This window comes from Ambystoma mexicanum, chromosome 5q (assembly GCF_040938575.1).
Source record: "Ambystoma mexicanum isolate Mex_15411 chromosome 5q, UKY_AmexF1_1, whole genome shotgun sequence".
Taxonomy (NCBI): domain Eukaryota; kingdom Metazoa; phylum Chordata; class Amphibia; order Caudata; family Ambystomatidae; genus Ambystoma; species Ambystoma mexicanum.
The window spans coordinates 157,119,646-157,146,940 of NC_090933.1; the positions used below are offsets into that span (position 1 = coordinate 157,119,646).

A 27,295-nucleotide genomic window follows, 5' to 3' on the forward strand; every position below is an offset into this window, starting at 1 on the left:
CCCCCCCCCCCCCCCGGCTGCAGCAGGCAGGAGTGAAGGCTTCTCCAGACAGTCATTTACTTTCTGGGAAACATATGGTGTGGATTAGAGATGGTGCAAGAGCTTTGGAGGAGGAGGGGACAAGGGCTAGACTTTTGTTTGCCTTTCTTGTGAATCCATTACTTTGCTGAAGGGAGACATTTGATGCTTGGTGTTGAGTTACGCAATGTTTTTTTTTCTTCTTCTGGGCTGTTGTTTCATTCAAGACAGCAATTCACGTTGCTTGGAACGCTTTGGTGTTTTGAGTAGCAACCAGGAGTGATCACTGTTCGCACGTTCCTGTGGGTATTTTTTGGCTAGAAATGTGTCAACCTTTTTAATTTTTTTTTATTTTGTACCATCTCACTGGCTGTGGTCCTCGTTTTAAAAAAAAAAAACGTCATCATAACTTTCAGGGGCAGTTCTAGGCAGTCGTATTTGGCACACAAATTAGTTTAGCCCGTGAAACTGTTCCTTACCAAATCGGTCCTCTGTGAATTGAAAACAGGCCACCCCAAATTAATGTGCCCGAGCCACTTCTGATTCATATGCTGAACATAGCATGGCTAATTCCCCACCCCCCCCCCCAAAAAAACTCTTCACATTCATTACGTTTTACCACCCAAATCATTTACACAGACAACAAATCTTAGATTGGAAGAGTTTTGATCACTTTATTGGCGTCAACCTAATGGGCGGTCATAGCCTTACCACACGAGTGTACCTGGCCAATTAACACCTCGTCGGGTGGCCCCTAGCTATACCCAGAGTTTCATAAACTGGTGAGCCTTCACTTCTGTTTGGCATCTTTCGGGGTGACAGTCACTTTCGGTCTTGGTTCTAGTGAGTACGCCCACTCCTGGGCCGCAGCAGTCAGTTGTTGAGGAGTCCCAACTGTCCCTAGTCGTGTCGGTGCCCATCGAACCCCATCCTGGCTCGTGCAGCAATCTGGTAATGCTTGCGGCAGCATCCGCAGTGTGCCTCCTTCTCTGCTAGGATCTCCCCTGTAAACCTGCCGGTGACAGAAAGAAAAAATTAGAAACACAGCAAACATTCCCTATTCGAAATAAAAATGTGCTAGTTCGTGAAACACCCATGCTCAACGATCTTTACCTGTAAAACCATACCCCCAGTACATCTGGGTCCAAAATCCATGCTACCTCCTCAACCAATGGCCATTGCCCCAACATTCAGCAGGGAGGCATGGTGGCTGTTGATGCAAGGCTGCAAAGATGGTGACCTCCTGCAGCCCAGGAAATTTAAGTTTCTTTCCAGGGCCATCTGGCTCCATCTGGCCCCTGGGAGCACGCCCCTTCCGCCCCCTCAGGGAAGGGGAGGCGAGCCAGACACAAGGGGCGGCCTGCTATACCGGCTGTACCTCTAGCACCCCCTGCGTGGGCTGTGGCATCCCCTACTGAAGCTCCCAAAACCCTTAACATATATCACATGTTCTACCACCCAAATAATTTACACATACAGCAATTCTTAGATTAGAAGAAATATGATAACTTTATTAGAATCAACCTCCAGGCAGTCCTAGCCTTACTAGGGCTACAAGCGTAACTGGCCAACAAACACCTCCCTGGGTGGCCCCTCGCTGCTCCTGGGGTTTCACAAACCGGTGAGCCTTCGGTTTGATATCTGCCCGGGTGACACTGCTAACATAATTAACCACCAGTCCTCTGCACGTTCCTGTAACCTAAGCGTAAGAGGTGTGGGGAACTTTGTACTCTTCCCTGCACAGAGACCTTGACCAGCGTACACAAAACCAGCGATCCATAATTCATCCTTCTCTCTTGGTCCCAACATGTTCCATAAAATACAGCCATAATGGAGGGCATATCCAGTGACCACATACCCCTATTACAGTAAGGTCAGCCGTTAAGTTGCGAGGGTTGGATAATACTAGAAAACCTGTTTAAAAAACTCACTCAAAAGGCATCACGCAGGAGCCCGTGGAGGCCTCCCTATCCTTTTTACAACAAACAAACAATCTTTTGCTGGTTCCATTTTCAAATAACCACCTCAGTGGGAATTGGCCCTCAGAACCTCTACAATTGCTGCAAGACCCTTTCGGCACCACTACCCAAGTAGCTTCAAGTGGTAAAGAGGCATGTGGTCCACCAGACAAGCGACTTTAATGCACAAACACCTTCACACTGCGAGAAACCTGAAGGTGTCTCACCCGCTAGTCCCCGGGGATCTGTCATCCAGGTGGTCAGCCATCGCTTTTGGATCCACTTCCTGGGGATGTGGAAGTGAGGTACCGGATGGCGAGATGCGGAAACTCCTTTCCTGTAACACCTTTGCCCCATCCTACCAGTTAGGTTACTTGGGAACTCAACCCCCCCTTTATGACATGAACACTTTCTCACAAACAGCTCACTGAGCGAAAACGGACTAACACCTGAGCCATATACCTGACATGTCGCAATACAATGGTCAGGCAGGGTTAGGCAATTGACTTCCATCCCACTTCCCCACACGGATAAAAGGCGGAGCATGAAAGCACACACTGAGCAAGGCAAAGCACACAAGGAAGCAGCAGTTCCAAGATGGCAGTTTAATACAAGCCGAAAGACGGCAAGACCGAAGAGGATTGCAAAGAAAGAAGTGCCCTTGGCCTTTTCAACAAAAGCCCGTTACTTTCATGAACCTTCGAGAATAGGAAACGTCAGACCAGGAATCGAGGCTGAAGAATCCTGCAGCAATTGTTTGTCAGAGGTACTCTGGGCTTTTCCGCATCAGTAGCCAAGGCAGGGAGAATCGTTTGCTGGCGTGGTACTGTCCTTGGCTCTGACAACAAAGCAGCACCAGTGAAGTCAGCACCGCCGGTGAGTTAGGGAGGCTGATACCCAACCGGTCTGTGTTGTAGCCAAAGTTGGAAGCGGCAACATTGTGTAAGTGAAAACTGGAGCGAACAGTGTATTAAGTGTATGTGGCAAGCAACGCAAACATAATTAAAACAGCAGATGAGTGATTGAACTTTGAAACCAAGATACAATACCATAGACAGAGTGGTCCGGCACCACTTGGGTGCTCATTCGAAAGTCTCTGTTATCCAACTGAAAAGTGGCAAATGTCAAAGGGAAAAGAATTGTGAAATCAAAGTGGTCCTGCAACGGGTCAAGCAAAACCCAGTGCACATTCGAAGTCTTTGATAGTAAGAACATAAAGAAAGTAGATGAAGTTGGTCCGAGCCCAGCACAGGGAGACTAGTTGTGTTAAGCGGACCTGAGCCCGGCTGAGGGGGATCCGGGGTGAATATTGAATCACCTAAGACTTTGAGTACTTGTGAAAATCTGAAAGAGGAAAAGAACATATTGTTGATTTGTTGTATCAGGCCCTCTGAATGAAGAGACTTTGAAAGGCAAAGAGACTTGGGCACAGAATGCCCTGATGCTAATAATTGAACTGTATCCTCGTGCTGGAGAAGCCTACACTGCTAAGCTCAAGTGTACCTCTTTAACCTGTGCTGAAAACGTGGGAAGGGAGGCCAAGGGCCTGAACATCCTGACATTTCATTTTGTGAAAACTTCTTTCTTTTTCGTAACCTTGTTTCCCACACTATTTGTATTTAGAGGTAAGGATTGGCAATAGGTTTATTAGTATAGGCCCATTTATTTTGACAGACTCGACTAGGACTGCGTTATTATTATTTGATGGTTTTAGCTTGCTCCCATCTTTAGATTTAGGTTTCGATGGGTTTTTTTTAAAACCCCTTTTAAGTTCATTGAACACCCTTGAACTGTGGTCACTTAATGTTGATACCATGCCTTCCTTGCAACGGTCATCTCACCTCAGCTCCGACCGCCCAGCTGTGTCTCCAAGAAGCAAAAATGACCATGCCCATAACGCTTTGAGCTAACAGTCTTGTGTTTAATAATTCCACTGCATTCGCCCTCACCCTACTCAATAACCCTTGCCTTCCAGAGGGATGTGGTCCGGGAGAGAGCAACTCCCCCAGCTCTCGCAGCTGTTGTGCACACAAAACACATGCAACTACTTCTACATAATTATCGTTCTCTACCAGCAAAATAATCGTGCAGTAATACCTGCATATTTGGAGGGCAATTTTCAAAGATATTTATGGTGCAATCGACAGCCTCTGCTCTAAGGGGGGGGCCGTGATATGCGATGAAGTTCGGGCGATCCTGTAGCTATCCATTTATCCCTGAAGCAGCCATAGTGTGCAGACATGGCCGGGCGCTGCCATGCTAGCTGAAGAAGCCCCGAAAAGCTGTGCTCTCTGACAATATACCCCTACAAATGAACTAAATGATGACTCTTGTGCGTGTGGCAAAAATACATAGAACCAAAAAGGTATTTGGTCAAAAGACCTTTTTTAAGAACCGAAAAACATTGATTTAGAAAGACCGCTATTTGACCGCACAGAGCAGTCCCTGCACGGGCACGGTGAGACCGAGAGGACGAGCTGCGGGAGTCAGAGGTGTGTGTGTGTGACAAAACGTGTGTGTATGCGCAGGGGTGGTGGGAGGGTGTCAGGGAGCAAAGGGGGGCTTGGGAGGTGAAACCCCCTGAATTAAAATAAATAAATAAAATAAATAAAAAATATAGCAGTGATGGACCTTTCCTGTTTTCTGAGGGCCGCACAAAACCGACCAGAAAAAATTGGTGCATGCACCCGCCACAACCAAAACCTGAATGGGCTCACAACCCCACACATTCTATCACTAATATTGAAACCCTATGTTTTCTTTATAGAACATGGGACAAACATTGCCACCCATTTACTTACTTATTTGTAATGCGCCCAACAGATCGGGGCGCACACAAACACACAAAGGACAACATAGGCACGGGACACTAGACAACATAAGAGAGCCTAAGGAGTTTTACGACCATGGATGAAGTGTAGCGTTGTGTCCTGGAAGATTACTTGAAAAGATGTGTTTTCAAGATTTTTCTAAAGTGCGTCAAATTGGACGTGACTCTGATTGGTAAGGGAGTTCCATAAGGAAGGTGCCATTGCTCAAAAGGATCTACCCAATCCCCTAGCTCTTTTAATGCTTATTCCCTGCAGCTGGGCAAGCGAAGATGATCGCAGGTTACGGGCTGGTTTACATGGAACGACCAGTGCTTTGAGGTATTCCGGGGCCTTACCATATAAGGAGTGATGTATAGAAAGCCCATTTTGAACTGAATACATTCCTGTAAGGGTAGCCAACATGTTCTACTGTTGAAAGCCTTTGGTATCCTTCTCAAACATTTCTGCGTGCCGCACCCCCCACCCAGCGGCAGCTTTCTGGTGTAGAAATCACTCTCAACCCAAATCACCCGAGTACCGAACTGGCAGGCACACAGTTCCGGTCCAAGGAAGCGAGGTGGGCACCAAACCAAATCCGGGAATAGCCCCAAATCTGGGAACTTGCTGCCTTGCCCCTCACTGCGTCTGGCTCTCGGCAGTGGTGCTAACGACACAACCTTACTTACAGGACAAACTAGCACCAGAAATACATGCAGGCCTAGAACCAGAACCGTGTGTTCTCCCGCAGCGGAGCAGAGGCCCCTCTGTACACAAAACCGTACCTGGCCATCGCGCTCACGCCATCTGAAGACGGTTCCAAGTTTTCTCAATAAATAATTCTGGGATAAACATTGTTTCACCAAACTGAGTTGTTTTAAAGTATGTTTTTGTTGGATTTTGTAGTGGCGCTGAGGAATAATAATTAATGATTTCTTGCTTTTTCATTCACTGCTTGCTGCAACATGTTTACCCTTTTGTGGTGCTCTTAATAAGTGATCCTCCAAGAAAGGGTGTACGTAGATCCCAACAGTGAGCGCTTAACCAACTGAGCTACTAGCTTTGCAAACTTCTACATTTGCTTTTTGGGTGGGCCTTCTTATATCCTACAAGGTTTTTGCCCTCCCATGGTCAGCTGGCATATGCCCATATACAAACCTGGCCTTGCCAGCAGGTCCCTCACGCTTCCTGAGGAATTAACCTGAACAGGGGATGCTTGAATAATAAAGTTGCACGTATGTATATTCTGTGTTTATGCGTTGAATAGGATTTGCCAGAAAGGAGTTTTGTGACACTTTTTCTAATGACACCAACAAATAGCCGCATGGGCTTTTGGGAAATCTTTGGAAGCAACTGCCACTTTTAATGGCGAAGTGAAACTATGTCCTAACATTTCCCCATCTGTGGGTCTTCTGGAAAATAGGCAGCTAGACGTGTGTGTAGTTACGCATGTTGTGTGCGGCTTTTTTTTTTTTTTTTTTTTAAATTTTTTTAAGATGTTTATTTACAGAGGGTTTGGGGCATGAACAGAAGACATTTGTGTTGCTTTTTTGTACTTAATTTGAGGTGCAGCCTTTTTTTGTTCTATTATTTATCTTTCTTATTAGTGGGTGTTATTTTAGGTTTTATCCCACTGTGAGAAGGACTTTTGTCAGTCTTGGACTGCCATACATGGCACAAGGGCAGTGCCAAAAGCGTACTTCTGTGTCAATGTGAGCGATTTTGATGAGTTACTGCATTTTGCAGTTAGTAGTTTTGCCCAATATTGCTGGGCCAACGTCTTCAAACTGCACTGTTTATATTATAAGGGTTAATAAAGTTGTGCTGTTGGGTGCTAATATGTCTTTTATGCAAAGTAAGGCAATGTGATTAATGCTTGCGGGCCATTTCTGTATTGGTACGCTGACCTATATGTTTGCCAGTCGTACAATGCGTATTGCACATCAGCCGCGATGCACTCGGTAGTGCCGTCACGCTCCCACGTGGGAAGATGTGCTAGGCCACGCCTTGTGGGTATTTCTGCCTATTGCAGTAAAAAGATGCGGTTTCCCTTTGACATGGGATGGATGTCACGTTGCATGAAAAGATGCCTCATCAGCTGCTGATGTTGTGGGCATTGCCCAAGACCTCCTCCCGGCAATGTCCGTTGCCGCGCCGTCTCCAAGATCCGAGGGCGCCTGCAGTCGAGTTGAGAAACACAGGTTTGCAGATCTATCTAGGCGAGTCAGCAGGAAAGCGTGAATAAACAGTTAATGTTGGCGCTGAACAGGAAGCCGTGCTTACTTACTGTACATTTTGTGTGTGCAAGAGGTTCCCCCTCCCATGTTTCTGCTCGTCGTGCACTGCAGAAGGGGATCCGAGGAGAGCCACTGTCGCACACATCATATGATTGGCCATCGGCTCGCATATCCTTTTTGTTTTTTACATCACTGCCTTTCAAAGCAACCGAGGAGAACTTCCCACAGCTCGCGTTCTGTTGCACAAATCGGCATTGTCGCCGAGGGAGACCAGAGGACAAATTACTTTGAACACCGATTGCATGGTTCTAAATTGCTGAGGGCTATTTAGCTCCTGTTTGTGGCTTAGAAGAGCCTGTTTCCTAGAGCTACTTTTGACCCCCAGGCCAAGGGTGACGTCACAATCGTACATAAGAGATAGAAACCATGTTTACCCGGGAGCGTGTACGGATTCGGAATAAAGCAAGCTTCTAAGGGACATACATTAAAGGCTTAAAGAATCATATGTAATGGGCAAAATATTATTTGGATCTCATGTACTGGTTCCCCAGGCGTAGCTCCTTCTTGCAAGGTGATTCAGGGAGAGCTATTCGCTCCTGGTCTTCAAATCTTACTTGCAATCTCTAATATCGTTTTTTTTCCCCTCAAATTTTCCTTTGACATCAAAATGTGAATTGGTTGTAAGTGTTTTTAATCAGGGCACCTTCCGTGTTTGCACATTGCCCATGCGGTACCCCCCGCTGTCGTTTTTGACAAAATTGGATCCCAGGGATGTCATTTGGGGGGTGCACCTGCGACCCCTGTAGTCTCCCCTGCTTCCCCTAACAAATAAAAAAAGAGAAACATTCTTTTTCTTAAAAAATGAAATCTCCTGGGCCGTGGCCAGTGCCGTGTAGCTCTTTGTTTCTGGAGTGACCTGCTTTCTTGTTAGTTGGGTGATATTGTATGTATATTTGTTCTATATAAATCGCTTAAGCGTACGTCCTATATAATAACAAATCATTATCATTTGGCCTTGACATCTGCTTGCATTCAGTCATTTGGTAATATGGGCACACTGATATTAACGATACATATGGTGATCTTGTATGAAATGTATATCACATTACAGTGATATCGTAAACCTATTTTTCGTAGCTTGCTCCACCGTCTACGGTGCTCCCTGTAGGATATGCAACCCAAGGTAGTGTTCCCAGTGCAGGAGGGGTCAGCTTCTTTATACTCCTTACTTTTGAACGCCCACTCAGTGCTTGTGCACCACACACTTTACTATGCTCTGGTAAATGATTTTACCTCTGATTTCACCTGCATAATGGAGACATGGCTTGATGATTCATCAGGCTCTGTTCTCATGCATGTCACAGCGAAGCACTTAGACCGTCTTCCCCCCCAAAAGGGATGGTGGTATTGCTATTATTTTTAAGTCTTGTTATGACGGCTCCCTTCTTGACGTTAGTCATAATGTTAAAATGGAAGCCATGTTAGTACGTTTCTTTCTCTGTGCCACTTTCTGTATCCATTTACTAGTGGTTTAACCCCTCACCCAGCCTTGATCTGCTATTTCTTGGTCCCTTTCTTGATTTTGCCTCGGATATTCATCTGAGGCATGCTTGTTATCTTGGGCGAATATAATCTTCAAGTTCATGATATGGAGGACTCCAAGATTCAAGGCTTCTTGTCCTCCATGAAAGAGCTCTCTCTAGCCCAGCAGGTCACTGATCAGACCCACATTTTAGGTAATACCCTGGACCTGATTTTCTTATTACACACTGAAGTCACAGTTTTTTCGACTTTTCAAGTCCTGTGATCTGACCACTTTGTTCTTCCTTTTATCTGGGACAATAAAGCCCCTACATCTTTTCGATTATGCAGCGTGGTTAGCGCTCAGTTTCCCAAACTGACATGGTCTCCCTCATCCATGCCTGCACTTCGGGGTCTCTCCTGTGAATTTGAGTATGTTAATTGAAACTCTGGCTGCAGTTGCAGACATCTTAGTCCCCTTAAGAAATCCAGGCTGTCCACTCACCCCTTCTCAACCGTAGTTCACGGCTGAGTTGCACGTCCTACGTCTGCAACGCAGACAGATGGAGTGAGTAGCAATGCTCCTATACTCCCAGGGACAAGCTTGCACTGTCCCATTCCACCTCTGAATACCACCTCGCCATCATTGGTGCTAAACAAGCCTATTTTGCTTCTCTTATTGAAACGTCTGCTAACCATTTCAAAGAACGGATTAAAGTGGTTCGCCATCTTTCTACCACGCCACCAGTTCCAGCCCCGTCCTCTCAGGCTCTTAGTGACTCTTTGCCCTTATTTTTTATGGAAAAAAGGAGCACCATTCGGTTTAACATTGCTGCTATCCCCCTGCCCCCTAAAGCTAGTCCCATGTTATCTGAACCTTCATCTGTCGCCTCCTGGTCTGTGTTTTCCACTTTTTCCGCATCAGAGGTGGCCACAGTAGTCCCTAAACTCAAGTCCTCGTCTCCTCTTGATCCTATCCCTCTCCACTTATTAAGGATACTCTTCCTCACTTCATCCACTTACTGACCAAAGCAGTAAGCACCTCCCTTTCCACTGGAGCGATTCCTGCCTCTCTTAAAATGGCCACTGTTATTCCAATTCTAAAGAAACCTTCTCTTGACCCACAGGTCCCCTCCAGTTTTCATCCCATTTCTCTCCTCCCCTTTTCTATGAAACTCCTCAAATCTTTGGCATGTCCTCTGCTTACTTTTCTTGAGGAATCTTCCCTTTTCCACTCTTCTCAGTCTGGTTTCCATTCAGGGTGTGGGGCCGAGAGTGTTTTGGTCTCGATCATGGACGACCTGCCGCAGACCCATGACTGTGGCGGGTCAGTGCTCTGATTTTGCTGGACCTTTCCGCCGCCTTTGACACCATTGATCATGGAGTCCTGCTAAGCCGTCTGGCCAGTGCCGGCCTCTCGGTACCTTCCTGGCCTGGTTCCCCTCTTTTCTCTCTGACCGTCGCCAAATTCTCTCTCTTCCCCTTTCTCTATGGCTACGACTCACATGTGGTGTCCCTCAGGGGCCCGCCATCTCCCCGGTCATATTTAACACCTACGTTCAATCTCTGACCAAATTGATAGCCTTCCACGGCTTCCTTTGCTATTCTTATGCTGACAACACGCACAACTTTGTATACTTGGATCTTTCGTCTCCTGAGTCAGTGGCCATGTTCTGTGCCTGCCTGGAGGCTTTGGGGGAATTAATGCATAACAACTAGCTCAAGTTTAACGGTGATAAGACAGAGGTGTCTGAGGCGCCCCCACACTCCAGCTTCTTCAATTTGGACTACTGATTTTTGGCTAACCTCTTTGGGTTCTTTTCCCCTGCCAGTTTCCACAGTTAAGGACTTGGGGGTAAAACTCACTTCATCCTTGTCCATGGAGCCATAGGTGAGTAGAGTCTGCCAGCGTGGCCACTTTCAGCTTAAGCTCCTTCGAGTTATTCCATATATCCCTCCGTGCCTGCTTTGGTCACGTCCTCGCTGGACTACTGTAATTCTATTTACTTAGGTGAGCCCACTTATGTTCTCCATCGTCTGCAAGTCCTTAAAAACTCTGCTGCACGACTGGCGATCTCTACCCCTCGCTGCTGTCACATTTCACTGGTGCTTCGTAAGCTCCATTGGCTACCAGTGACCAACCGCATTCATTTTAGGGTTCTTTGTCTGGTTTATCAGGCTTTTCACGGCCAGGGAGCAGAATACCTTGTGGTCAAATATCAACCTTATATCCAGAGACGAGCCATGCGGTCAGCTAATGCTTGTTTACTGACTGTCCCGTCTGCTAGGTACAGTCGCATTTGCGGCCGCTCCTTCTCAGTGGCAGCAGCAGTTTTTTGGAAGTCCCTTCCACTGTCCCTCAGGACTACATCTGCTTGCCTGGCTTTTCGCAAAAAAGCCCTGAACATGTTTCTCTTCTAGATAATTTCATTTCCCTGCCCTACAAGAAGCACCAAGATGCCTTAGGGTGAACGTTGCGCTTAATAAGTACCATACCAGTGTACTTGGGAACAATGCTATGTGGTGCCACTTCCTGTTTTGTCAACGGGTGAAATGTCCCGTTATGTTACTTCCGGTTGGGGTCGAATGACATCACTTCCTGTGATTTCATCAGAGGTCCTGGGTTTTTATGCCACGTACACTACCCCTGTATTTTTGGTGAAATGACATCCCTGTTGGTTCCCCTACCCCCTGACCCTGCCACCCCCCAAACACACAAAAAAACCAAATATATGCCGTATTCTTGATGGCTTTTTAACTTTTGTGCCATTTTTGCAAGGCATTAATAAAGATGGATTATTTCACTACAATTTTGATGTCCGGACCTTGGTATTTTGGGGATGTGAAGAGTGCTGCTCACCCTGCCTGATGTTTATCAGAGCCTAGAACAGGGGTCCCCAACCTTTACGTTGGCGTGAGCTACTTTCAGTTGGGGGCCAACAGCGAGAGCTACTTGCGGTCGATATCAGCGGTCGGGGTTGTTCATAAACATTGGAACTTTTTTTTTTAGCTGTAATTTTCCCTTCATAAATATAGGGAATGACATATCCCTTCACGTTTATGTTAATAAGTTCAAAATTCACTTTATTGCATTCTTTTTTATTAGAGGTTCTCATAAAAAGACTTTCACATTGTAGGAAAATTAGACATTCAGTGTGAAGGTTGACACTGCATGCCATCCACCAGTGCTCTGTAGTCGGGTGTATAACTTGATACAGCAACTCGGATGGAGTCACTAAAATGCTCATCTGTCAGGCGGGTTCGAAATTTAGATTTGATGAAGTTCATATCTGAAAATGCAGATTCACAGAGATAGGTGGAACCAAACAGAGAAGTCACTTTTAATGCTGCTGTGCAAATGTTAATGTACTCCTTGTGATCAACAAGGCTCCAGAAATTGGTGGGAGATTGTCTGCTTTTCAACTGAATGTCCCCTTGCAGGCTGACAATCTCCATTTCCATAGCACAACTGTTCAGGTTAAACAGCTCACCCATTTGTTCTGTAAGTTCACAAACATTGATTTCCATGAAGGGGTTTGCAATGAACATCACACACGGTTCAATCCTTTCGAAATCCCTGAACCGGTCACTGAACTCTTTCTTAAGCCTGCTCAGGAGACTGCTGTATTTAACTATGTTCAGGAGTTCAGGACTAGCTGTATGCTCTGTCAGCATTTGCATTACAGAAGGGAAATGATGCATTTTCCTTTCCACCACTTGTTCAGTGAAAAGGTTAAGTTTTGACTTAAATATCTTTACTGCGCTTATCATGTCAGCAATGGTTTTACCCTTTCCTTGTAGTTCACAGTTCAGGGTATTTAATTTCTCAGTAACATCTGCCAGAAATGCCAAATAAAGCAGCCAAGAAATGCTGCATAATTGGCCGATGTCTTCATTTCTTGACCTCATGAAGTCTTTGATTTCTGGCAAAAGTGAAAGAAAGCGACGTAGTATTTTTCCCCTGCTAAGCCATCGGATTTCCGTGTGTAGCAACAGATCACTATGTGCTGCAGATAGTTCTTCACCATTCGAGCAAACGGTGCTAGCTGGGCAGTATCACTTGCATCAACCGATTCATCACACTAAATGGAGAAAAAACTGCATATGCTCAAATCTTTTTCTAATTGCCCCATCACATTGGCAGATAGTGCAGATACCCTCCTTGCCATTGTGTTTGCACCTAACTGCACATCTGAAATGGCAGACATAATGTCAGGGCAGTTTTTAAAATCTTTTAAAACTGACTCAGCCACGAGAACCATCGCACCTTTCACAACTGCGCCATCTGTAAAAGTGCATTTGTGTTTTGCCAAATAATGTGCAACTTTGAAGGCTGCCTCTGTTGCAGCATTTGCTTTCTTTGCAGGTTGGGTGAAAAATGATTGTTGCGTCTGCAGGGCAGCTTTTAGTTCAGCTATTCGTTGAGATCGCAGACGGCTTCCTTTGGGAAAGTTCTTTTCATATTGTGTATGCATTGTGCCAAAATGCCTCTCGACATTACTCTTTTTTCCCACTGCAACTTTGGCACTGCAGATTAAACACACACACTTCCCTTTTACGCTTGCGAAAAAGAAATCGGTCTCCCACTCTTGATGAAAATGATACGTCTTCTGCCTTTTGTTGGATGATCCGCCTACTTCTGCATCCATGATTTCAACAAGTGTCGTTTCGTTTGTACGTTTCTTTTGGGACTGCACGTGTAATGTAATCTGATGAGGATTTGAATGTGTTATGGTTTTAAAAATAATTGAGCACACAAAATTCTGCTTAGTCCAAAAATAAAAACCAGTGCCATTTAGCACATTCGCAATTTCTCAAAATATTAACTTTGTGGCATGCACCTATGCCAAGTCACCGAATCTAGCCAAGGATAATGAAGGTCAAAGCCTACTTTGTTGAATGTCCTTAAAAGTCATAATTATTGATAAAAAAAAATGATCACAGCAGAATAGTTATGTTGGCCCTGATACAGCCTGTCCTCTATGCAAAAAAAATCAGGTATAAATGGATGGTGAGACTAAATGCCTCTCAAATCAAGGGAACATGGGACTACAAGGGGGCCAGTGCAACAATAAACCAATTTTAGCCTTTAGTTTGCTGTGAAAGGAGATGCACGAGTATTTGTTGCATTTACTAGGAAGGATCGCGGCTGGTATGTGCGCCTCTATCACCCCACATTCGTCATAGCTGCACTAGTGGTAGTCATTAAACAGGAATGCATACCGAAAATCCACGCTGCATAGGGAAAGAGTTAGAGCCAGCCACCATCCCTACAGTGTTGGCTGTGCTCTGAGCAGTAGTCTTGTGAAGTTCAAACCACCTAGCATCACATTTATGAACAATAGCCCTTAGTTGACAGTAATCTGGCACTTCTATCTTCGCTAATCCTGTAAATTGAAACAGGGCACTAATGTTACCCCAATATTACACCAGCCCATGTGCACCTGGAGAAAAAAAATTGGCACTGCCACATTGGAACGATAGAGGCCTTTTCCTGCGTATTAGCCCTCACTTCTCGCTAAGAAGCCTATAAGTTTTGACATCAATGATTGGATGTACTAAATGTGCGTCATTTGCAATGAGTCCACTGTGGAAAACCCATAAGCACATTGGTCCCGAGGGGGCTTGCTCGCCAGAGCCCTGCCCAGGGGTGGACTGGGAACTAAAAGAAGCCCTGGAAATAATTACTGGGGACCAAAAGAGGCCTCGGAAATAATTGTCAAAGTGGCCCCATATGACACATTTTCAGCAAGCCCAATGCTTTTCCTATGTGAACATTTGGAAATGCCACACAAAAGAGGCCTAGGGTTCAGAGGCCCACCGGGAAATCTCCAGAGTTTCCTATAGGCCAGTCCACCCATGGGCCCCTGCCTTCGAAAAATAGCTGAAAAGGGGGTGGACTGGGAACTAAAAGAGGCCCTGGAAATACTTACTTGGGACCAAAAGAGGCCCTGGAAATTGTTTTCAAAGTGGCGCCACATGACACATTTTCAGCAAGCCACATGACACATTTTCAGCAAGCCCAATGCTTTTCCTATGCCAACATTTGGAAATGCCACACAAAAGAGGCCCAGGGTGCAGAGGCCCACTGGGAAATCTCCAGAGTTCCCTATAGGCCAGTCCACCACTGGAAAAGACTCAAAATGAGCCCAGGGTCGAAACGGAGGCATGAAGCTATCGTGCTGCATGTCTACCCTCGCCCTGGGCTGATTTCAGTTCTGTGAGGTACTATTAGAAACGTATGGCTCTGGCGAGGAAGTCCCGAGGGGGCTTCCTCGCCAGAGCCCTGCCTTCTAAAAATAGCTCAGATGATTGCAAACGAGCCCGGGGTCGAAACGGAGGCATGAAGCTATGATGCTGCATGTCTCCGCTCGCCCTGGGCTGATTTCAGTTATGTGAGGTACTATTAGAAACGCAGGGCTCTGGCGAGGAAATCCCGAGGGGGCTTCCTCGCCAGAGCCCTGCCTTCTAAAAATATCTCACATGATTGCAAACGAACCCGGGGTCGAAACGGAGGCATGAAGCTATGATGCTGCATGTCTCCGCTCGCCCTGGGCTGATTTCAGTTATGTGAGGTACTATTAGAAACGCAGGGCTCTGGCGAGGAAATCCCGAGGGGGCTTCCTCGCCAGAGCCCTGCCTTCTAAAAATATCTCACATGATTGCAAACGAACCCGGGGTCGAAACGGAGGCATGAAGCTATGATGCTGCATGTCTCCGCTCGCCCTGGGCTGATTTCAGTTATGTGAGGTACTATTAGAAACGTATGGCTCTGGCGAGGAAGTCCCGAGGGGGCTTCCTCGCCAGAGCCCTGCTTCTAAAAATATCTCACATGATTGCAAACGAGCCCGGGGTCGAAACGGAGGCATGAAGCTATGATGCTGCATGTCTCCGCTCGCCCTGGGCTGATTTCAGTTATGTGAGGTACTATTAGAAACGCAGGGCTCTGGCGAGGAAATCCCGAGGGGGCTTCCTCGCCAGAGCCCTGCCTTCTAAAAATATCTCACATGATTGCAAACGAACCCGGGGTCGAAACGGAGGCATGAAGCTATGATGCTGCATGTCTCCGCTCGCCCTGGGCTGATTTCAGTTATGTGAGGTACTATTAGAAACGTATGGCTCTGGCGAGGAAGTCCCGAGGGGGCTTCCTCGCCAGAGCCCTGCTTCTAAAAATATCTCACATGATTGCAAACGAGCCCGGGGTCGAAACGGAGGCATGAAGCTATGATGCTGCATGTCTCCGCTCGCCCTGGGCTGATTTCAGTTATGTGAGGTACTATTAGAAACGCAGGACTCTGGCGAGGAAATCCCGAGGGGGCTTCCTCGCCAGAGCCCTGCCTTCTAAAAATAGCTCACATGATTGCAAACGAACCCGGGGTGAAGCAGAGACATTAAGCATCATAGTTAAATGTCTCCATTTCACCCCGGGCTTCGTTCTGCCGAGCTGCCCGCCCCTCTAACAGCACACACAACAGCTGTGCGCACATGGGCTGCGGTGGCTCGGCAGAAAAAAAAAAAGATTAACTTCCCCCATCCACCCGACCCGACCCAACTTACCTTCACAAAAGAAGTTTTCCTGCCAGTTTCAGCTCGCTCCTGGAATCCAAGCCCCAGCATCAGCCACTGTGGCCAATGGGAGCACAGCTCCCAGCAAGGAACGTGCTCTGGCCAATCACAAGGTGCAATCTATATGCTATAGAGATTTGCAGGCCTGTGATTGGTCAGAGCACTTCCTGGCATCATTTTCATTTTTTTTTTCTGAAACCCGAGCGCGAGCTACTTCAAAGGCTCTGGCGAGCTACTGGTAGCTCGCGATCGACTGTTTGGAGACCCCTGGCCTAGAAGATATATATATAGACAAAATGGACAGTCGTGGAAAAATGCAATAGGAATGAGAAAACGAGGAAGTTAACCTTGTTAAAAACAGCATACTTGTAAGCTGAATCAAAGTGCATACACACTGATGTGTTTACATATAGCCCATTTCTCGCTTCTTGCTATGATACCCTCGGATCACAAGGAAATGTACTCCTGCTCTGCATAATTCCTGGGGCTGCTTTTGGTTTCTATGGTTTTGACCGAGGTACATGTTTGACGGATCCTAAAAGGAGCTGCCAGGCTTTGTGTACTGTTTGTTGTGTACATTAGAGACAGGCTTATTTATTTGCAAAAGTAGGGTTTAAAAACCCAAGTATGCATCTTTTAAGCATTCAGACTCGTGTTCTGGTTTCCTGTAAGACTCCTAAACTAACATTGGCAATGGCAACAATTTAGGCCTTTGTGTTGCATGGGGAAAGTCACTTGTAAGGCATTGCCATAGTGGTATTAACAGGCTATTGATGGTAGCAGGTGAAAAATGGTGTGATTCCCTGGGCATTAAATAGCAGTGCCTAGCATATGCCTAATCATTTATGCACAAGCCAAAATTGTTGCCTTTGCTAATGCTTGTTTTTAACAGGACTTCAGTTATTTGCACGCATAATGCTTATAAATAGTGGCTGAAGCCAGACCTGGTTAAGACATTTTTATTACACCAGTAGCGTGTTTTTGTATGTATCGAGCAAATGATCAGGGCAAACCCAGAAGAACAAAAAGATCCAAAGATTTAATGATTATTGGAACAAAACACAAACATATGCTTCATTAGATACAGGTTAATAATTGTTACAGGTGAGTGTACACAAAACATTCCCAAACAAAACACATGGTGATAATTAAACCATAGTACCAATTGCTATACATACAAAGCAAAACGCATCTCATAAGTACAGCCCCTTGCAATTTTCAAAGGGGATTATATTGATGTAGGTTTAGAAACATAAACGTTGTGCCCAGTGTACACAACAGACACTGTGCGGTATAAAAAGTCGACACAGCTGTGTTTCGGCCTTTCAGCAAACTTGAATAGCTGTGAATGTATTGGCCTTCATCAGGACAGGGGATTGTAGTTGGGGCTCTGGCAAGAGCTTCCTGTGATGATGATCTACAAAACAAATGGGATGTACAAAATGATGGTCTATTTCTGGGATAATTATTTCAATAAGCTCAGAAAGTATCTAGAACAGTGTCCCCAATGGGGAAACCTAACATGCTTGAATGAATGTAGCATGTGGAATCGGGGCATTCAGGTAGCGCATAGATTCTGGTCTAATGTAGTCCCAGTCCCCTCATAAACAAATAAACCTGGTCAAATTAGGAAAAGTATATATGAACCCAGGAAAACGGGGCCCTCTAGATACACAATAAACAATATGCACGAGCGATGAATGTGTCCCTTTGCATGGCCACGAGGGATCGCTTAAAGCCCAAAAAAGTAAGTTTGTTGGCCTTGTATTACAGCCTATGTCCAACTGGACACGTGAGTCGTGGGAATGCATATGGTTCCTACAATCTGCTATAGCTCCGAGGGTAATATACCACACTAAGACTCCCAACGTTACCCGTCAAGTTTACCAAAAACGGGGGTGGTGGGGACAACAGTCTGACCGGTAGCGTATTTACAACACCAATTAAGTCATTAACTCCAAGAAGAGTGCTTGGAAAAAACACTGGCAGGCACTTTGAGTGCAAAGTTCGAAGATAAAACATGACTAAAGCAAACTCGCAGAGTTCCCATGAGGAGCTGTGTTGGGTGGGGAGGGGCTGGAATGTAGATCGGCCATAGGGATTAGCATGGCCATGGGCTGTAAATGGGTGAGCAAATAACAAACAACACCTACAAGCTTTGTGTCCCTCCTCATATGCCATTTCTCCCCATCTTTACTCTAATGCAATAGTTTTTGCTTATAGGTGGCGCTAAAGTGCCACCTAATAGCCAAACTAAAAATATAATTGGAGAAATATTATTTTGTGAAATGCAAGTTTCTGATGGTTTCTTCCTGTGCAACATATTAAATTCTATTCTTATTTGGACGCCCCAGCAGTTACATTTACGGTAGAAAATCCTTGGGGTTGGCATTTAGTCTCCTCCCTCTTATTGACTCAATTTGTTCTACAACTAGGGTACATACGTGCCTCGTAAGATTGGGTTAGCCCTCAACCACCCTTCCCACCCACACACATTCTGAGTGGCCTTTCACCAGAGCACACTACGGCATGGGAAACGACTGATCAGCACATGGATATGGGAGTGGGGATTGGGGGGCTGCATCATGCATCTTGTCTGGTTGGATTCTAACTACCCCACAAAATTACTGCCACTGTAAATCCCATGCTAACGCAACCTTACAGTTATATCCATAAACAGGCAAATCTATAAAACCTGTCCAAGCCCCAGTCCATCTGTAGAATATAAAATTTGATAATCCACCTGGCTTATCAGCTTTTTTGTTTTCATTAGATAACTAATGTCTGCACACAAAATAGATTCTGCATGAATCCTCCCACCAGCCAATCGTGTTTCATCGACCCACTGAATAAATTGATCTAACACACTTGATTGCGCTTTGTCCTTGATCTATTACTGTAGACATTCTCAAGTTTTCCTGGTCTGCCTACATGTCCTAACTCCAGTAAGATGCTGAATCTCATGAATCGGGGTACTCGTCAGCTTCCTAAAGTAGGCCTGGGTACCCTTTGCAATAGATTAATATTTCAGATCTAATCATTTTCTGTCCATTCACTAGCCTACACATCCAAGGGGAATGACTATAAATGTGAATAACCCTTTCCATCTTTCATCACTGCTGGGTTTGCCACCACTGACCATGGCACACTAATTAAGAGTCCTGTGAGTTGGAATGCTTCGTGTTGGTCTCTGCTTAATCCCATTCGGTTGCCACCCTCCGGACATTCCACCAATCTTTGCATTATTTAAATGTTTTAATTGCACTGGTTTAATAAAACCATGTACATTAAAATGATATCGGTTAACAATATAAAATATTCATCACATTATTTTGCAATTCCTACACATACATTCAAAGAAAAAATACCATATATTTCATATTTTCAATAAATACTTTTGATCTTTATAGCGACTAATGTATGAAACGATTCATAAAAGGTTAGCAGTGTCATATCAATAAGAACAAGCCTGGAGAGAAAAGAGCATTTACGATTCATCCATTAAATTTAAAGAAGTTAAAAAGGACACAATCGAAATGAATAAGACTGTTCAGTGTCCACCCAAAATTCTAAACCAAAAGGAAATTTTGTTGAAGTAGGCCACATCATGTACAAACTTAGTAAAAAACAGTTATCTTTGTCCTTGGAGTGCGGAAAAGAATATAAAAAGGTGCCTTAAGGACTCCACGGAGTGTTGACAGAACCTGCATACATTATTCACACACTGGTTCCTGTGAAAAAGGACCGCTCGTGCGTGTATAAGATTTTTACGCACTCTCAAAAAGATCCTCATTACACAGCCATCCGTGCACTGAACCAAGAGTTCGGTTTATTCTTAAGGCACAAGTCACCAAACCTTCTGAAGGAGTTTCTATTACCCCAAGTCTCACTCCAGTCTGCATCGAGTGTTTTGATTTTTGCAGCAATCTGGTTTGCAATAAGAACATCTAAACTAACGCTCCACTTTGCAATTACCTCCAACACATTTGGTCTTACAATTGGTAAAACAACTGAAAAATTAATGCTCCATCTCCTTCCCTGTTAACTAACACAAGGAATTGGATGGATCTGTGACTAATTTTTCTGTATAATCAAATCGAAAATAGTTAGGTACGCAATTGGGCAGGTTCAGACCCTTCCGCCAACTTCTTCCCTCTAATTTGTTGACGTCAAAGAATTCATAAAAGGAACTTGTTACAAGAACGTAAAGGAGTGCCAATAGTGCTTTCGAGTTATAATAGGTGACCAGTGGAACCAAAGTGAAGCGACAATATTCATAAGCAATAAAACACATGTTCCAAATTGAGCCCGTTTCCTCATTAGGCTTTCATGGACGATTTTTCTGCGAGACACTCTCTAACTAGTGTGAGACCTAAATACTTAAAGGAATAGTGTGCTCTAAAATATTATTGGCTAAAAAGATGGGCCATAATCAAAAATATATCTAAAAAATATTTTTAAACAAAGTCCCTATGTAAAGTATTGAGCAAATCAAGCTCAAACTCTAAAATGTGAAGCACTAGGAGGCATCCATTTTGTGAAATGGATGCCTCCTGTGCTTGCCCTTGCGGCACTAATGAAGCAAAAGCCAGCCAGCTGTAATAAACAAAAGCTATCACTTGGTGGCTTTTGCTTCATTGGTGCCGGAGACCAGAGAATGCAGGCAGGAAAGCTGCATCTGGGTAAGTGCTTATTTCTTTTTTTTTAAATAAGCACTAGCTGCCGTTTTCCAGGCTGGAGGAGCCCGGAAAACTTAGAAAGAAAACTGCAGCTTTTAAAATGTTGTATTTATGTTTTCGATGGCTTCAGCTTGGAGTTCCCTGAAGCTACCGCAAACATAAATACAACATTGTTGCATTTAAAAATGCTTCGATTTTCTTTCTAAGTTTGTCGTGCTCCTCTGAGCCGGGGGAGCCCGAGAAACCTAGAACGAAAAACTGCTGCATTTTTAAATACAACCGCGTTGTATTTCTGCCTGCTGTGGCTTTCACTTTGAGTCTCCTGGGCTTCCCCGTGGAGCCCAGGAGAATGAAAGTGAAAGCCGCTGCAGGCAGAAACACAACACGGGTGTGTTTTTGAAATGCTGCAGTGTTTTTCGCTACGGCGGCTTTTGCGTGGAGTCTGCTGGGCTCCCCCAAACATGAGGGAGCCCAGGAGACTCCACGCCAAAGCTGCCGCTGTGAGAAATACAACTTTCTTGTATTTATGATTTCTGTGGTTGTCCAACCACGGCAATCACAAATGCAACAAAGTTGTATTTGTAATTGCCACGCCTTTGCTTTTGCCTTCATTTTACATTTTCTGTGCTTGGGGAGCCCCGAAAACTTAAAATGAAAGTGAAGACAGCCTCCTCGGGTCATGCAGCTCTGCTCTGGCTGCAGTAAGCAAAAGCTCCCAGTAGGGAGGCCTTTGCTGCTTGTTTAGTGCCGCCAGGGCAGAGCTGAGGAGGCTGCCTGAAATGGCAAAATGGATGCTCCCATGTTAACGCTTTGAGCCTCGTTTGCTTAAAGGCTCATTAAAATATGTTTAAAGTATGTTTTAGATTATTGCCCACCTTTTAAGGCAATAATATTTTAGAGCGCACTATTCCTTTAATGGACTGCACAACAGATAACGGATTTCTGCCAAAGAGCCAAGTTAATCTCAGAAATCTCGAGCCAACACCATTAAAGCACAACACACTGGTCTTGGATGCATTCACATTCAGCATATTCTGGTCAGCATAGTCCTAAAAGCAGTGTAAGAGACGTTGCAGCCCCATTTGGGTCCTATCCATAAGTAATACATAACAAAGCCAAGAGCACTTTTCCATACCATTCTTAGGTGCAACAAACGAAACCGGGCCTAGAAATCTCCCAGATCTGACACATACGAGTTAAAGAGGCAGGGGTCTAGGATGCACCCCTGCCTCAGACCTCTTGCAGTACGAATTATATCAGACTGAACCCTGCATATGAAGCCTGGCTCTAAGCTTGGTTTCTGAAATGATGTGCACCAAGATGGACAAAAGTGCTTCTGGAAAGTCCCAGCTCGTAAGCTTTAAAGGAATGGTTCGGTCAAAATGTTGATTTGCCCCTACGGGTCGGCCATGTGTTTTTAAGCCTAAATCGCTCGATTGTAGAAAAATTTCCTATGGACCTTACCCGAGTTTTCGTTCATTAAACACACGCGAAAACAGGCACCATGGAGCTGCCATTTTGTGATAATCCTCATTTTGTGATAATCCTATTATTTCCCCCATCTCCCTGGCTGACCTGCTTTTGCGGCACTAAATCATATCCCCGCCCGTGAGCCTGTCATCAGCAGACGCGTACCGCCCATTTCACAACACCAAAGCACGTCTCGTGTCAACATTCGCTGCGCTTCAGCTAATGACGTGTCGCCATGGAAATGGCAGGACGCCTCTTTCCTCAATAAGTATAAACAGACCGTTTCACAACACACTGCAGCAGATTTTCGATTCCATTCCTCTCTCTGTGTTACTTTGAGTATTCTGTGACTCGTTTCTGTGCTCTGGTCAGCTACCTTCGTTGCTTGTAGCCGTGTGGACAGGTACCAGTACCACCGCTATCAATTATTTTAGTTTGTGCAACACACAATGGATACAATAATGCCCTACATGTACGAGCCCGAGTATACCAAGGAGGAACTACTGGAAAGGGAAACGCGCGAAAACGATGGGGCTTCGGACAGCATTTGGCAGGACGAATCAACGGATGAAGACACTGGACCTAGTCGCATGGACGGTGTTTCCACCTGTGCACATGCAATCGGTGCGAGCTAATGCCAACCGAGGAGGAGAACTGCTGCTGCTGTGAAAACTCGGGATGCGTGGCCTACATTTTGGAAGGCGAGCCACGACCGCAATGCATCACCGAGCTGCCAGACTTCAGGGCAGCCTGCCTCACACGGTCCGTGTTGAGGATAATGATGGTGCTTATGCACAAACTTCGCGCAACTGTTCGTCCTCGTAATCCGAGTAACGAGTAAGTATACTCTGCTTGTCATGCCACTCCTATTTCATGGTCTTCTACTATATTCAAAATTACATCGACATATCATTGTAACGCATGAAAGTAGTTCAATAGTGTGCAGTGTCTAGATAGCATTTGTCTGAGCAGAATGCCATTAGTTACAAGAATTGTCATTGACAACAAACGTTTATTAAACTTATCTTGGTCATTTAAAAACAGTTTGTTTCATTCCTTTTCACAGGTGGTACAGGCTGGTGGCCCATCGTTCCTTTACATGGTGGCTTCACGGGAGGCTTGGACACCGCGTTCGAAGAGTGATACCCGCCTGTGCCGTTTGTGCCATAAGAGAAACATTCCCGAGTGACAGCGGTCAGTACAGGGGATTTTCTCTCGCTGTGCTGCAACCTGAACTGTACAATGTGTAAAGTTTTGTATTTTTGTGTCATCAAAATATGCTACAAAATAAAACACCACATTTATTTTAACAACGGTTGTTTCGATTTTTTAAATCAATCAAGTGTGTCTCCATTCAAGGATGGACGTCAGACACCTGTGCTCGGAATGGGTGAAGTTCAGGTCGCTGTGAAGCGGAGTGGTCACTATCTAAGCTAACATAATATATTATCAATAATGCATGCACTAAATAACACTTGTTCAAAGTCTTTCAGTCAGTTATGTCTCTATAAAAGTCTCACATTTATCAATACTATCAATTGACTTAGGATTATACAGGCCTTAGGTCAAGGGTCTTGACCACTATAATACACTGTTTGAAGCGTGGGTCTGTGCTCACAAGAATCTCCGATATGTGGTATTTGTTATTGATAGGCAACGATATACTGCAGTAGGGGTCTAATGTTAGTTGGGGACCTGCTAGGTGGCCATCATGGCGTGGTCAGTGGTCTGGCACATGAAGAGAACACCTTGCAGGGACACAGGGTCAGAATGGCAGTAACTTTCCACTGGCGAGGGTGCGTGGGCAAGGACACATTTGTGGAGATGAACGAGCCATGTGCTTGGTTCAGGCCGGTTCACATGCAGGACCGTGATCTCAGAGAGTGATGTGTTACATTTATTAGCTGTTGCAAATACCATAGTAGGAACGAGGCTGTGGGCCATGTGCTCTGCGCGCTGTACTATCGCAGCGAGTCCTGGTCACCAAACAAACAAAAATGGATTCCCCGTGTCCTTCTCAGTGTTCCCATCTACGCGAATGTCATGCAAAGTTAACATCACATAAGGGCAAGGGACGGGCGCAAACGGCCAAGGTGCCAAACAGCATGTACACTTCAAAAGGTATCCCACGCCCAGGGGCCATCGCTCACATGGCCTCCTCAGACCCTGTGTCTCCAGGCAGGCCTCCCGCCTGCAATCCAACTAAGTGTGTCTCCATTCAGCAGTCTTCCTGTGCCTTATCTGCACGCCCCAGGCCCATCCATCCCACCCCCTCTATGAAAGGCGTTTCGCACCCGGGGATGAGCACTGGCATGGGGGGCTGTGACCGGCGCAAACGGCCAAGGTGCCAAACAGCATGTACACTTCAAAAGGTATCCCACGCCTAGGGGCCATCGCTCACATGGCCTCCTCAGACCCCGTGTCTCCAGGCAGGCCTCCCCTGAGGCAGGCCGCCCCCTGCAATAAACATAATACCATGACATACACACGTCATTCATTCACAAACACACCCCTGTTTCTAATACTTTATAAACCACTTGATATGTCTCATGAGAACATCTTTGTGTTTTGCAAGTCAACTCCTGAACCTTCTACCTGAGAAGCACTGAGATCTATTTAATCTGCTGGTCGCCGTGCTATCTGTGACCGCTTCGAGCAAACTCGTCAGTGTGCTACCTGTGGCCATCTACCTGTTCTCCTGCAACATACTGCTCGGCCTGCTGAATCCAACTGTTTGTTGGTCAAGGTAAGGCCATGTATCCTAGTCCTATTTCAGTCATTTTTACATTTCAAACTATTTGCTATTACAGTACCCAATAGAGCTATGGTCATTGGTCTCATTGCTATTGACTTGAGTTTCAATTGTTATGCTATCAATAGATCTATTTATTTTCATCTGTGTCAATTGTCATCGAATTGCATCCTTCGGGGGTCCAGTCTATAATGTAAGCATGGTTCCTTTTCGTGCAAGACAAAACAGAAATTTCTGTAACTAAGCCGCACATGATGAACTGGTATAGTTCCGGCGACCAAAACAACCCTTGCATTGAGCATGGTATGGTTCATTTACTTTTTTATGACATTTTTATTCATCAAGGTTTTATAATAATCTTGATATTTACTTTTCAGAATTTTCAACAATTCCTGCCTGTTCGATTAGCGGTTGCCCTTCGAAGACCCATGCTAAATCTGAAGGCACTACAATGCATGTATTCCCGAAAACTTTTGATCGAATAAGAGAATGGGTCAGACATTGCGGATATCCACTGGATGAGCTGGAAAGTAGAGTCCAACAAGTCTTTGAGGACAAGAGGGGTGATCGATACCGCATCTGCAGCCGGCACTTTCCCTCAAACATGTACACCACATCTTGGGCAACAAAGAAGAACAAGCGGCGATCGACACGAAATTGCTCGCAAACGCTATTCCCACTCTATTCATCCACAATCCGCCACTGGTGAGTCAAGTGTCTTTTTTTAGCTTAAGGCTTGCGGTAGTGTGTAGGTAGCCGAATGGATTCATTGATATTTTAGGTGTTGTTTCCAATGTGTAATACTTTCGACATTGATATGAGTGTATAGCTTTTTGAATAATTACATTTATCAATATATTCTTTTTAGATTTCATAACCCACAAACAAAATCTATATATGGGCACAGGGAACTGTGCTATATTGCGCATTTTCAAATGCATTACTCAAGTATTCTGTCTCCTTACATGGCAATTTTAAATATTGGCATTTCATTATCAAACAATAATTTACCTTTACAACTTCTTGACTATCCCTTGAATCTGAAGCAAGAACATTCTACTTCTGTCACGTGCTCGCAGTTATCAACCACTTCTAGCGCGTATCAGGTAATCATACTTGGCTATTCCGCCATAGACTTGTTTTATGCATGTCAAGTAATAGTTTGTATGTATCGTGTGATTATTTTACCAATTGTTTGGTTCGTGCTTTCCAATTGATATACACCTTAGTTGTCGTCCCCTGGTGTTTGTTTTGAGTTATAATTAGTGTTATCCATACTAATGCAAGTACTGTCTTTCAGGGAGATGCTGAAGCGTCCACCACATTGACAACAGCCCTAGATGTTCTTCAGCAGCCCGAGGTATGGATACTGACGGCTCAACTGACCGTGATCATCAGGACTGGAACACTTGTCGTTTGGATTGTTCTACACCATGTTTCATTTGTGGTTAGCCGTTGATATGTACCTGTGCGGTCGACTCCAAGCGTGTGTTGCGTTTTCAATATTGTAATCCTTACTAATGCAAATACTATGTTTCAGGCAGTTGTTGAATCGTCAACCCACGCACTTGATGCGGAGCCTGACATTCAAGTAATTCCTGTGGAAGCGGGACCATGCGGATACGAATCGGCGCAACAGCTTTCGGAAGTGCGCACCACATTGACAACAGCCCTAGATATTCTTCAACAGCATGAGGTATGGATACTGACAGCTCCATCGAGCGCGATCATATAACGTGATTCCATTTGCTATACTTTCTTCCCTATTAACGCAAGTACTGTGTTTCAGGGAGATGATGGAGCTTCCACTACAATCACAAGATCCCATTTAGATGATGCAGAAATCGGAGAAATAAGTCGATTAAATCTGATCATTTTTAAATATTCCTTGATTCTTTTAGACAATGCAACATGTGTGGTTATCTCTTTATATGTACCTGTGCCGTCGACCCCAAGTGTGTGTTATGTTTACGATATTGAAAACCATACTAACGCAAGTACTGTGTTTCAGGGAGTTGCTGATGCCTCCTCTTCAATACAATCATTCGTGGCAGTCCATGTAGAGCCAGAGGTATGGATACTGACATCTCCATCGAAGTAGGTCATCAAAGCTCGAATACTTGTCGTTTCATTGTTCCACACAATGTTTAAATCGTGTTTGGCTATTGAGATGTACATGTATGTTCGTCCTCACGTGCATTTTCCGCTAACAATATTTTGATACACAGTAATGAAAATACTATGTTTCAGGGAGTCGATGCAGCCTCATTCCGTGCTGTCCATGCGG

The 27,295-nt window shown here is 45.0% G+C and overlaps 1 protein-coding gene and 1 long non-coding RNA gene across 26 annotated transcripts in view; one reads left to right on the plus strand and one right to left on the minus strand.

The window, feature by feature from the left end:
• Positions 1 to 27,295, plus strand: part of EPB41L3 (erythrocyte membrane protein band 4.1 like 3) — a 971,190-nt gene that overhangs the window by 1,078 nt on the left and 942,817 nt on the right. The gene's annotated exons all lie outside the window — the stretch shown is intronic.
• Positions 668 to 16,163, minus strand: LOC138498559 (uncharacterized). Its single transcript, XR_011278745.1, has 2 exons — positions 16,099 to 16,163; positions 668 to 1,030 (listed from the first exon to the last, which is right to left on the minus strand). It is a non-coding gene; the product is annotated as an uncharacterized lncRNA (long non-coding RNA).